Raw genomic sequence first — 12,269 nt, 5'->3', positions numbered from 1 at the left:
TTTTCTTGTCATTTTCGTTTGGTTTGATTCATACCCTTTATGGGTTTTTGAAGATTAAATCTTTGATGGGTTTCTTTTTTGTTTTTGTATTTATTATATAGTAGACACATTATTTTGTTTTTGTTTTTTTTCCTTTTTGTTTTTCTTTGTCTGGCATAAGTTATTTTCCTAAATTTTTGGACGATTGTAATTAGTGGGTCTGTTTCAATTTTGGATCTTGCTTCTTGAATATTCAAAGTTGCGTTTTCTTTCTTTTTTTGTTTTGGTTGAAGAAATTTGATTATGTTTCACTTCTGTGATTAAGTTAAGTTTCTTCTATTAGCTTTATTTACTCCATAATTTCTTTTTTACTAAGTATTTGCAAATGAATATTCCATTTTACTTTCACTATTTTATTTTATTTTTGCTCTTTTTAAAGTTTAGTCAATTATTCTCATCTATGGAGTTTTAAACGTTGGTATGTGCTTAAGCACTAAATGCAGATGTGGAATGGAAGTGTGCTGATGTACACCATATTTTAATGATATACCTCATACATGAAACATAATTTTCTAAGGAAATTCTTAAATTTACTTGTAGAATGAGTTATGATTCATAAATCTGGAGTATGTAGTAATTGATGTCCCTTAATGTAATGGAACTCAATAGAAATTATACTGCAGGCTGAGGAGTTTTTAAATCAGGCTGTGATCAATGACGTTACTCTGTTTTTTTTCCCACTCAATAGAGAAATTTAGAATCTGTTTCTTTTGGATCATTTTAAATTTGCTAAATTTCAGGTATTGGCACCAATTCATGTACTCTTCCTATTGGTTTGACCTTGTCTAGATATGTATTACAACAAGCACTTTTGCTGGCCTTGAATAGACCATATGCAGGATCACAAGGTTATTGGTATTTCTAATTTTTTCCTTTTTGTGGAGGGGAAGGCTACCTCTCCTGCTGTATCCAAAGTCTTTGAGTCAATTTCGGTGAGATCTGCTTCCTCAATTGCTTGTAATAATTAGGACGTTTCACTTTTGTTTTTCAAATATCCATAGCCATGAACTATAACTTATATGTTTGCAGGGGGTAAAGGTTATATACAGAACAAGAGAACTAGAGGAACAATAAGTCAAAAGGTCAGTGTATACTGATACTTGATTTAAATGGTCAATGTTGATAGAGATTATTTATTTTTATTTTTAATTATGCAAAGTTTTATCCAATTTCTAATTGTTTCAACTAAGATGCAGCACACTTTGTTTTCAGTTTCTTATGTGCATACACAGAGTTTTAAAACTGTGATGTAAATGTGAAGAGTTTATGGCATTGGGTTGGGGGTGAGGGGTTTAAATTTTGTTGCAAGGTCATTCAGTTTTGTTTGTTTATTACCTGAGATAGCTGCTGTAAGATGTACCTAGCAATATTGATATGGTAGTCTTCCTTAATTATATGAGTGGATCAGTACTTATTACACGAATAAAATCCCATTAGTATATTTTGGTGCAAAAAGAATTTCACACTCTTTATTTTGATGGTCCCTTTGCATTGTCACGTTGACATGAACGATAATCATGCAATATAATTTGTTTCAGGAGAGTAGTATTGAGTGAGATGATATCAGGGAGCCTTTCATTGAGGTAGGATCTCTCTTTTGGTTGCTTCCCATGCTTCTGGCTAGGTAAACAGATAAATCAATGTAATATCAGTCATTGTAGGCTTGTTTATTAAAGGCTTCACAAGTTTTTTCTAATATGATTATCATCTGGAACTTTTCTAGACACTCTTGGATGGCTGCATCTTAACATGAGTACATAACATTCCTAATTGTTGATTTATCACGTTGTCACATGTCTCGATGTTTAAGAAGAACTATGACCATCTTCCTAAAGATGTTTACTTTGAGAGGTCTAAACTCGCCACCCCAATCACTTTGCAGGCACTTAATCCTGTTGTCAGTGTAATTTTCAATATAATTTCTAAACATGATGACGGTATTGGTGGTTTGTGCTTTGTCTGATAAGGGAAATATTCAGGTATATCTTGTAAAGTCATCTACAATATTCATGTAGTACTTGCTGCCATTATTGAAGATTTGAAGGGCTGGTCCCCATAGGTCAGTGTGTATAAGTTCAAGAGATTTGCTGGTTTTGTAAGAGCGGTTGAGTAATGCTGTTTATGGCCTTTTCCATTTGTACAACCTCAGCAAAAGGGTAAAGACTTTATTTTATGGATTCCTCTGAATTCATTATAATTAGAGAAAACTTCAACAGCGTTTGTTCATTGGGATGCCCCATTCTTCTATGTAGAATGTCTAATTGATTAACATTATTTGGAACTGACTCTAACTTAACTGAGAGTTTAAAGGACTTGACTCTATCTTAACAGACTGCCGTGAACCTAGATCAACAGATTCTCTCAATGAGGCCAACAGAGATACTACAGTACTATAGGAGGATGCAGCTTCATGTCTGTCTCTCTGTGTATCAACTTTATTGACTCCTTTCACCTCAAAGAGGCCAGCTTTGTCAATTCCACTGAGCCAAACCTTACCCAACTTGTCCTTCACAATACAACTTCCATTAGTAAAGATTATGACAAGGTTATTTTGAGTGGCTAGGTCTGAAATGCTAACTAGGTTTTTCGACATTTCAGGAACATACAACACATTGTAGACTGTGGTGTGTGTCATTAAGCGTGTGCAAGATAGCAGTCCCAATATGGGAAATATTTAACTCATTTCCATTTCCAACGATAAGTTTTGGTTTTACCATTGTACCCAGACCTGATGCTCAAGTTGTTGAGGTCATTGGTGACATGGTGAGTGGCCCCACTGTCAAGATACCAGCCCTGCTCACCCCCTGCTTCACTTGATTTATCATTATAATTGATTTGGCTCTTGATTTATCAAAGGCGCCTTTAAAGAGCTTCAGGGATAATCTCAAGCTCTAGTCATTTTGCTTCTTTTTCTTTGAGTGGTAAACAATTAAATTATAATAATCATGGTGGAATTTGGGATTGCTTAATTGAATTTTGCCATTAGGACTCTGTTTTCCTAATTACTTCGTAGATAATTAAATGTGCAACATGTGCTTGAACTTTTTCTGGCTTTCACTTGATGCCTTATGTATAAATTGTGTATGCATAAAGCAGTGTGTGAGCATCTTTTAATGGTCCTACATCAATTCAATCTAAGCCATTTTTATTTTGTTTTCCACGTAGGTACTTCTTAAATGTCATCTTCAACATACTTAACAAGTAGATGCTTTTGTTATACTCGCCACCTATTTCATCCTAAACTTTCCTTATTAGAAAAATCTATAACCATCATAATAAAGAGAAGTTTTCATTTTTTTGCAGCTTTGTTTGTGTTATACATATTCTAGCTGGCGTCATGTACCATCTCGTTTCTTGGACTATTGGTCTTCCCGGCTTGCTGTCAGTTTCAGTTTCAGTGTCTCAGTTGCTGCTTTTGCCCAATAAGCCACATTCTGGCCTGCTTAAGTGACGTAATTTCAGTATGTATGCAAAAGCCACACTCTATATTCAGCTGTTGTTATTGTGATGGATTGCCAAATATTCGTTTCTGGTGTATGTGTTATAAATTTGTGAGAGATAGTTTCTTGTCTATTTAATACAAAGATCAACTCATGCTTGGAAATTCTGTATTCGTGCTTTTATTTTAAGACCTATTTAAATACTTTCATTATTTTTGGATGACATGAAACTTGCAAAATTCATAGAACATTTTTAGATATACAGTATTTCTTGGAGATGCGTGCCATATTCTGAGGATGCTTACATTTTTTAATTACATGTGCTGGAAATTGATATTCTTTTCTTCTTCTTTACTCTGCTTATGCTTCATTTGGTTTTTATTTGTGTTCTTTTGTTTTTGGGTACTGATGAATTTGGATCTTCTAGCTGAATGAAGGTTTTACCAATGGAATATCAACAAAATTTAAAATGTTTTGCAACTTCATGTTCATATGATACAAAATCATAATGCTAAACCTATACAGATGTAGTAAATCTCAAAAGAGTGGAGCTACATCTTATCAAACCCCATAGTGTCTTAGTTATTTGTTGAAATGCTTTTATTAGTTCTATTAGTCAAATATGAGGTATGAAAATGAATTTAATCCAAACACTATCTTGCTCTGTAATCTCTGTTGGAGTTCTGTTTCAATGAAGCCTTGTTACTGCTTCTGTGGATATAATCTTACGAATTATTTTATGACCTGATATTTCCATAATTCTGTGTAGGTTTGTATTTAAGTAGACTGGGCGTCCTCGACTGAGAAATAGAATTAAAAAAAAAAAGGCTGCCTATCTGCAAGAACTGGAGGATCAAGTAAGAAGAATTGGAATTAGTTTTCCTGTCTTTCCATAGTTGTAATTTTTGCATGAACATTTTTGCTGCATGCTTTTAGGTTTCTAATTGAAGTATATTTGATTTTCACGCTATTGGGGCTGACTTTTGATGTCTTTTCATCGGGTTTTTGTAAATTCAGAACCTTGGACAATGAAACCAGTGATTACGCATGCAGTTCAGAACAAGGTCCGAGTAGAGTAGTAGACTAAATGCTTTCATGCAAGTTTTAATTTCTTAGGCTGAAGTAGTATTCTGTACTATTGAGTTTTTTCATGCCCCCATATTCTGAAAATTGAAAATTAATAGTAGTTTACTTTCCTCCTGAAGATTGAAAATTTATATAGTTAATTTCCAGATTGAGTATGTTATTTTAAACGTAGCATCGATCTCCTTTAAGGATTTGTTTTCTGATTTTTTGTGCATGTCAGAAGATATGAAATGGTTTAATTGCATAATATGAGGTTTTCTAAAATTTTGATTATCTTTTTACCTCTCTTTTCAATTTAGATAATTTTACGGTTATGCTTGAATTAATTGTTCTTTTAATCAATTTAGGGTTTGATTAATTGATTAATTGATTCTAAGTGTCATCTCTGTTCCCATTCAAAAAATGAAGAATGCACAAATAATTTTCATTTTGTTCTCAATCAATTTAGGGTTTTCTTAACAGACAGCTAAGAGCAAGAAGAGGATTAGTAGTCTCTATCGTTGCATGTCCGTCCTTCTCTTTTCGTTGAGATGCCCCTTTTTTTTTTTTTCAAGTCCGTCATGTGGTAGTAATTTAAGATATTGGTATTTTTTTTATTTGTTTGAAGAAAAGATAACCATTAATTAACAGAATTGAGAATACAAGTAATGTCAGCTGGAAAAGAATCCACCTAGACATTCGAGACTCCACTTCTAATGGAATATTTAGCAAGCCTATGAGCTGTTTCATTGCTAGATCTATGGACATGCTAGAAAATAACATTCTGGTATTCAAAACTCATGTCTATAGTTGTTGTTGTCACTCAAAATATTTCAGTTTTGCTTCCTTTTTTATTGTTAACAAGGTTAGCTACCTCCTCAGAATTTGTCTCAATAATAACTGATGCCAAATTTGCCTCTTTGGCCGCTTGAAGCCCCCATTCTGTAGCCTCTGCTTCTGCAAACGACACACCACATCTTAGCCTTGAGGGCTTAGTTGCAGATGCCACAACTCTTCATTCATCATCTCTAATAACAACTCCTAAACCAGCTGTCTTAGCTTCAGCATCTATAGCAGCATCCACATTGACTTTAAAGCTTCTATTTTTGTGGGGGGAGGGGGAGTCCACTGCTGTTTCCTCTTGTCTTTTGGCTTTTCAGCTTGAGTTTTCTCCACATGCTTTACCTTTTGAAAGGCTTCCGTTACTGCTTGGGCTTTTGTAGTTGAAATACTCGGGTTAACTTTCTCCCCTTCAAATAAGATACGGGTATTTAAATTATGTAGAATGTGATTTGTTCAATTAACACAACAGAACCAGATCCTCCCAGGACCCTTTACCCAGATCAACCAAGTTGCATTCGACAGATTAGACTGATTTTAGAGAATCAACTAAACCTGACTTTACTCAATGCAAAGGATTATTAGCCAAATTAGAAAACTGAGAACAAACAATAGAACACAGAGCTCTTAACGTGGTTCAGCCATTAATGGCTTACATCCACGGGTGTATTCATCAGCAGGCTTTATTGAAAGATTCAAGAAGCTTGTTACAAAGAGTTCGAGAACAAAGAACAAGTATTCACTTTCTCTCTACAATTTCCCTCAAATCTCTCTTACATTGTTGTTGCTTCTATGAAAGCCAGCAGCTTATAAACCAGTTTCTCAACGACTTTAACAACCCAAAATGCACAACTTAATGCCACGTATACAAGGATTCTGTTATAACGAACTTGGCTTCATTGATGCTCACGTGATTGCTCGCGTGATCTATTAAAGCCAAGATACTCCAAAACGCTGATACAAATGCCGTGAGTATTAAGCCTTTGATGAATTGAGAAAAACGCTGCCGTTTAGAGCAGGTGTTTGTCATCTTACAACTAACAAATTAAGTACTAGAAATATTTTTTTAAAATGAGTGAAAATAATTTTGATCATTTGTTGGATTCAAATATCTTCACTTTTTAGGAAATTATTGAATTGTCTTGTCTTAAATATGTATGCACGGAGAGCCTGTTTCCTAAGTTCATGTGTACTTTTGCTCAACAATAAGAATAAGCGAAGAGAGAAAGATAGGCCACTTTGTTATCTTCGTTATCTACCTCTACTTTCTTTTTTCACTAACGTATGCATCAGTTATTTAGAAACCTTCATTTGTGCACTTTCCCAACATTCCTGCTACTCGCGGTAAAATTTTGGTTTTAGCTCCTCCATAATTTATTTGTTTCTTTAGAAAAATGTAATTATATATTGTAGAAATTTTTTTTTGTTCTTTACTTTTCTTTTCCTTTAGATGTTAATAAAAATAGCATATGTAGAGCTCTCCATGTAGCGGATCCTGCAAACGATTGTTCCATATAGCAACCAGGGTTGCTGCTTCTAATGGAACAATCGACTTTGTTTTAATAATTCGTGGCGTGTGTGATTACGACATTAAAATTCGGAATGCTCAACCCACAAGTTATCAAGCTGCAATTGTGTACGATGATGGAGTAAACGGCCAAATGAATTCACGTATATAATAAAAAAATCCTTTAAAATTATTTAAAAATTTTAGATTATTAATTTCTTTATGTAAATCTTAATTTTTTTTATGTATAATTAGCGTACATAAATTTAGAGAGCGTAAACATACAAGCTGCGTATGTTTTATTCGGTGCCGGTCAATATATAAAAGAGCTTGCGCGGGGGGAAGTTGGAGAATATTGTTTATTTCCTCCATCACCTTACAACCAACCAATTCACCCAGTTCTGCGATGATGCAAGAGCAGAGTCAACAGCAACAAAGAAGAAGTCTAGTGAACGCATGATCCATCTTTGTGTTCACTTATGAATCTCCGAACCAATATATTGGAGGCTCGATATGTGCCATTTGCTCTTGAAGATTATCAAAAGGGGGAAAAATCTCAAAGTACTTCCTTACACACACGGTAAAATCTAAAAGACTCGAGAGCATGACGAGGTAAAATTTACCGTGTGTGCAGGGAAGTACTTTGAGATAATCTTCAAGAGCAAATGGTACACATTGAGTCTCCAACATATTGGTTCGAAGTTTCAGAAGTGAACACAAAGCTGGGCCATGCGTTCACTAGACATCATCGCAGGACTGGGTGAATTGGTTCCAAGAATATGACCTTCCATACATGCACAAATAGTGAATGATGCTACCCACACTATTGGTGGCAGCACCACCACTAGTAGCCAATACTAATGTATAGAAGATTTCGATAGAGGAAATAAACAACATTCACCAGCTTCCCCCCGCGCATGCTCTTTAGATATTGACCGGCACTGAACAAAACATACGCGGCTTGTATGTTTATGCCATCTAGATTTATATACACTAATTATACAAAAAAAAAATTAAGATTTACACAAATTAATAATCTAAAATTTTTAAATAATTTTAAAGGATTTTTTTATTATATACGTGAATTCATTTGGCCGTTTATTTCATCATCGTACACAATTGCCATCTTGATAACTTGCGGGTTGATCATTCTGGATTGTAGTGTCGTAATTGCACACCACGAACTATTAAAACAAAGTCGATTGTTCCATTAAAAGCAACAACAGGGTTGCTATATGGAACAACCGTTTGCAGGATCCGCTACATGGAGAGCTCTACATATGCCCTTTTTATTAATATCTAAAAGAAAAGTAAAGAACAAAAAAAAAATCTACAACAATATATATTGCATTTATCCAAAGAAACAAACAAATTATGGAGGAGCTAAAACCGAAATTTTACCGTAAGTAGCAGGAATGTCGGGAAAGTGCACAGATGAAGGTTTCCAAATAACCGATGCATACGTTAGTGAAAAAAGAAATTGGAGGTAGATAACGAAGATGATAAACTGGCCCATCTTTCTCTCTTCGCTTATTCTTATTGTTAAGCAAAAGTACACATGAACTTAGGAAAGAGGCTCTTTGTGCATACATATTTAGGACAAGACAATTCAATAATTTTCCAAAAAGTGAAGATATTTGAATCCAACAAATGATCAAAATATTTTTCACACTCATTTTTAAAAAATATTTCTAGTACTTAATTTGTTGGTTATAAGGTGAATACAAACACCCACTTCTCAGTTGATAAAAGGCTTGATAAACTCACGTGATAAGCACGACACTCATTAAGTTGAAACGACATTGTGCGTAAGCGTTTTGGAGAAATATACTAAGTAGCCATACCTTATGATTAGAGATCACAAAAAGGTTTTGATGTTTTTCCGTTGTAATTGTCAAAAGGAAAAGATGGATACATATGAGGATATCCTTGTTCTAGAAATCAAGGGTATAAGCATATGCAAGTTGGTATTGCATGGTCCTTATTTTTCAAGAATTGTACATCGAAAATTCATCAAAAACCTTGGTCTATATTGTTGACATTCTTAGATTAGGATACTTAATTTTTAGGTGTTTGTATAACCAAATTTGAAAAGAGATTTTATGGAAAGTTGTTCACTATGCATCATCTTGCAATGATGATGTACATGCCAAAATTTGGCATATTAGATTTAGAGACATATAGCTAAGTTGGCTAGAGAGAGCACATTGGGCTCACTCATCGTAATGATAAAGTGTATGTGTGAAATTCGTTTAATATAGAAAAACAACTTGGAAAACCACAAGGCAAAGGAACAAAAGCCAAATGCTCATTGCATTTTGACATTGTGGTAAAATGAATGTAAAGGCTAGAAATGAAGCCCATAGTGATTACATTTATAGATCTATCTATTTTGGTCGAATATCTTTGATCTCCCATAAATCAGTTGTACCAGGATACTTCAAATTACTTTTGGATATGGTAGAGATCGAATTAAAATAAACCAAAATATATATATCTTTCTAAGCAATTTTGGGAACTGTATACAAGAAAGATAAAGATGGATAATTGGTTATTTTTAAAATAATGCACTACTTGGAGTAGTGCAAATTAAGGAGTAGAGCATTATGAGAATTGATAAAGTAATAGTAGCTCATGAGCTTCTCCAGTATGTTGTTTGGAGATAACCTATTTGATTGCAACTTAAATACTTAATTAATTTCTCATAGGATGAGTCATTTACGCCCCATTCTGGTAAAGTACCTAACATAACACGTTTGCAACCTGGGATCTGCATTAAGATATATTGAACAAAGAAATAGGGCCTGTGTTCAATAGTGAATGAATGGTTGAAAAAGTGACTGGATAAAAAACCACAAATGTCAAAATTTCAAATTCCTAAGCATTATAGAATTTGTTAAGAACTCGCTGCAAAGTGTTCGGGTTTGCATAGTTTTCTTTCATGGTCATAATTTCCGCATTTGTTCACGGAATTAAGAAGTTCCTGTGCAAAGTGTTTGGGTTTGCATAGTTTTCTTTCATGGTCATAATTTCTGCATTTGTTCACGGAATTAAGAAGTTCCTGTGCAAAGTGTTTGGGTTTGCTGGCTAACGCGATTTTGTTTTCCTCTAATACTCTTTTCCTGCCAATCATTGCTTTGGAAGTTGCTTGACGCGAAAAAGAAGAAGCCCTACAACGACGTCCTTGAAGAGAGCCGGGCTAAGTTCTTGTTCGTGAAGCGGTTTTGGGTCGATGATAACTACCCGGCGTGGGCAATTGATACCTAATCAGCGTCGGCGATTGATAACCATATAATCCTCTGATCATAAGTCATTGCTGCCGCCCTTAATCCTATTGAGGGGAAGAGAACCACGGCAAATCACTAATTATAAGGCAAGTTGCAGGCCACTGATTCTCATCTACCACATTCACATTGTCGTTAACTTCAACATGTGTTTTTTTTTTCTTTTGTTTACAATTTATTTGACCAAGACACAGTAAATATATATATATGGAGCATGCACTAGACTTTGATATGATTTTTTCTTTTTATTACAAGTAATATGGATAAATTAGATTAATTGATTTATTTTGCTTGTAATATGGTTACTTGAATACAAGTTATATGTCCTGTTCTGAAAACACATATTTTCGAATTATGTAATGTTCATTTGGTTCGTATCTTATAATTTCTCTAGTTTATTCTATCTGATTTGCTGACACTTATGCCCAATAGCCGTAGTTTCCTTTTTTACAAATCCACTTAGAAAAATTTCTTTGTTAGTGGTTCTATTTTTATCTATTTATTTTTGAGTGATTTGCCGATGTGTTAAATTTGTGATTGGATCCTACACATTGTTAGTTAACGCCGATGCGTTGCTGGAATTTTTCCAAGTAGAGTGTTCAAATAATTTGTTGAAATGCCTGACAGAAATAACAAGTTTGTATATGTTCTATTATTCAAATATGAGGTATGAAAATGAATGCAATCGAAACACTATCCTTTCTTTGTAGTATTAATCAGAGTTATGTTTCAAGGAAGCCTTTCTGCTGCTCCTGTGGATATAATCTATTTAAATATTTTATGACTTGATATTTTCATAATTCTGTGTAGATTTGTATTTAATGCAGGTTGAGCACCTTGGCCTAAGAAATAGAATTGGGGGAAATAAAGTTGCCTATCAGCAAGAACTAGACAATCAAGTAAGAAAAATTGGAATTAGTTTTCATAATCTTGATTTCGGCATGTATATTTTTGCTGCATACTTTTAGGTTCCATGGCTTTCATTTCTAATTGAAGTGTATTTGATTGCGGTGCTACGTGAGGTGACTTATGTTGTCTTAAACAATGAAATGAGTGATTACATAGTTTAGGAAAAGCTCCGAGTGTGGGTGAACGATATACAGTGCTATATGAGTTATGCTAACTGTTGTGATCTTGAGTTTGTATTATTGTGTGCATTGATTTTGGTTGATAAACAAATGTGTGGTGGATCACGGATGGATGTATGGATGGGGATAATAAACAAATGAAAATATACATCAGACACAAGCAGATAAATTAAGTGTAAGGGATCACAATTCTGAAACTGAAAGTGGATTTTTGTCTCAAATATAATTGAAGTGACAGAGAATTATGTGAAGTTGCAGAAAATTTTTGGGTTTGATATGATTTTGTTTCTGGGCAAATTTTCTACTGTATTTGGGATGATCTGCTGCTGTTTTTGGTTAAATTTTTCTTGTGTTTTGGGCAACAAATGCCAAAAAGCAATCTTCAATAGAATCACCATCTAACTGACTGATCAACGAACTAATTTGCAAGTGGGCATGTCAACAACACGGATAGGTGCCACCAAAAATCAAATTAACAAAATGAGATTCCTCTAAAACAAGCAAAATTGAAAAGGCTATTGTAAAATTTGCAAAAGAACAAATTTGTAAAATTACCAAATTGATTTGACCCATCAAAAACTGCACTTACAACATTTTCGTTAATCGAACTCATCGAGGTCATGTAGCTGCAAAACAATTTGTTTTCGAGGTCAACTGAACTCATTGACTTACTGATCTGAAATGAGATGCATATTGTTTGGAATCCGATATTGCACCTCGGATTACGATGGTTGGACGACCTACGTGCTAGCAGATTTGGGTTCGGATTTGGCGGATTTCGGCTTTGCATGTTTGGAGAATTGAGAGAGATTTGACATTATAGAATGACGAATAGGTACTGTTTTAATTTTTCATTTTGTCTTTCTCGTCATAGATTTCTATGGTGCCATTGAGATTTGAGAACGAGCCTTTTTTACCGCTTTCACCTAAAAAAGAAATGAATATTATATGGAAACGATGTAGTTTTAATAAATTTTAAATTTTATAATTTTTTATTGTTGTTTAT

The 12,269-nt window shown here is 34.1% G+C and overlaps 1 long non-coding RNA gene across 5 annotated transcripts; it reads left to right on the top strand.

Moving 5' to 3' along the window:
• Positions 1-10,262, top strand: LOC18040669. Of its 5 annotated transcripts, none has more exons than XR_002905307.1 (6): positions 1-971; positions 1,069-1,121; positions 1,578-1,622; positions 3,343-3,500; positions 4,249-4,336; positions 10,036-10,262. It is a non-coding gene; the product is annotated as an uncharacterized LOC18040669 (long non-coding RNA). The 5 variants fall into 5 exon arrangements; XR_002905305.1 differs by having other exon boundaries at positions 1,578-1,663; XR_002905306.1 differs by lacking the exon at positions 10,036-10,262 and adding an exon at positions 4,497-4,789 and having other exon boundaries at positions 1,578-1,663.
• The last annotated feature ends 2,007 nt before the right edge of the window (positions 10,263-12,269 follow it).

This window comes from Citrus clementina, unplaced genomic scaffold, assembly GCF_000493195.1.
Source record: "Citrus clementina cultivar Clemenules unplaced genomic scaffold, Citrus_clementina_v1.0 scaffold_5, whole genome shotgun sequence".
Classification (NCBI taxonomy): Eukaryota; Viridiplantae; Streptophyta; class Magnoliopsida; order Sapindales; family Rutaceae; genus Citrus; species Citrus x clementina.
Note: the sequence above shows the minus strand (reverse complement) of the source record. Positions and strands in the feature narration are given on the sequence as shown.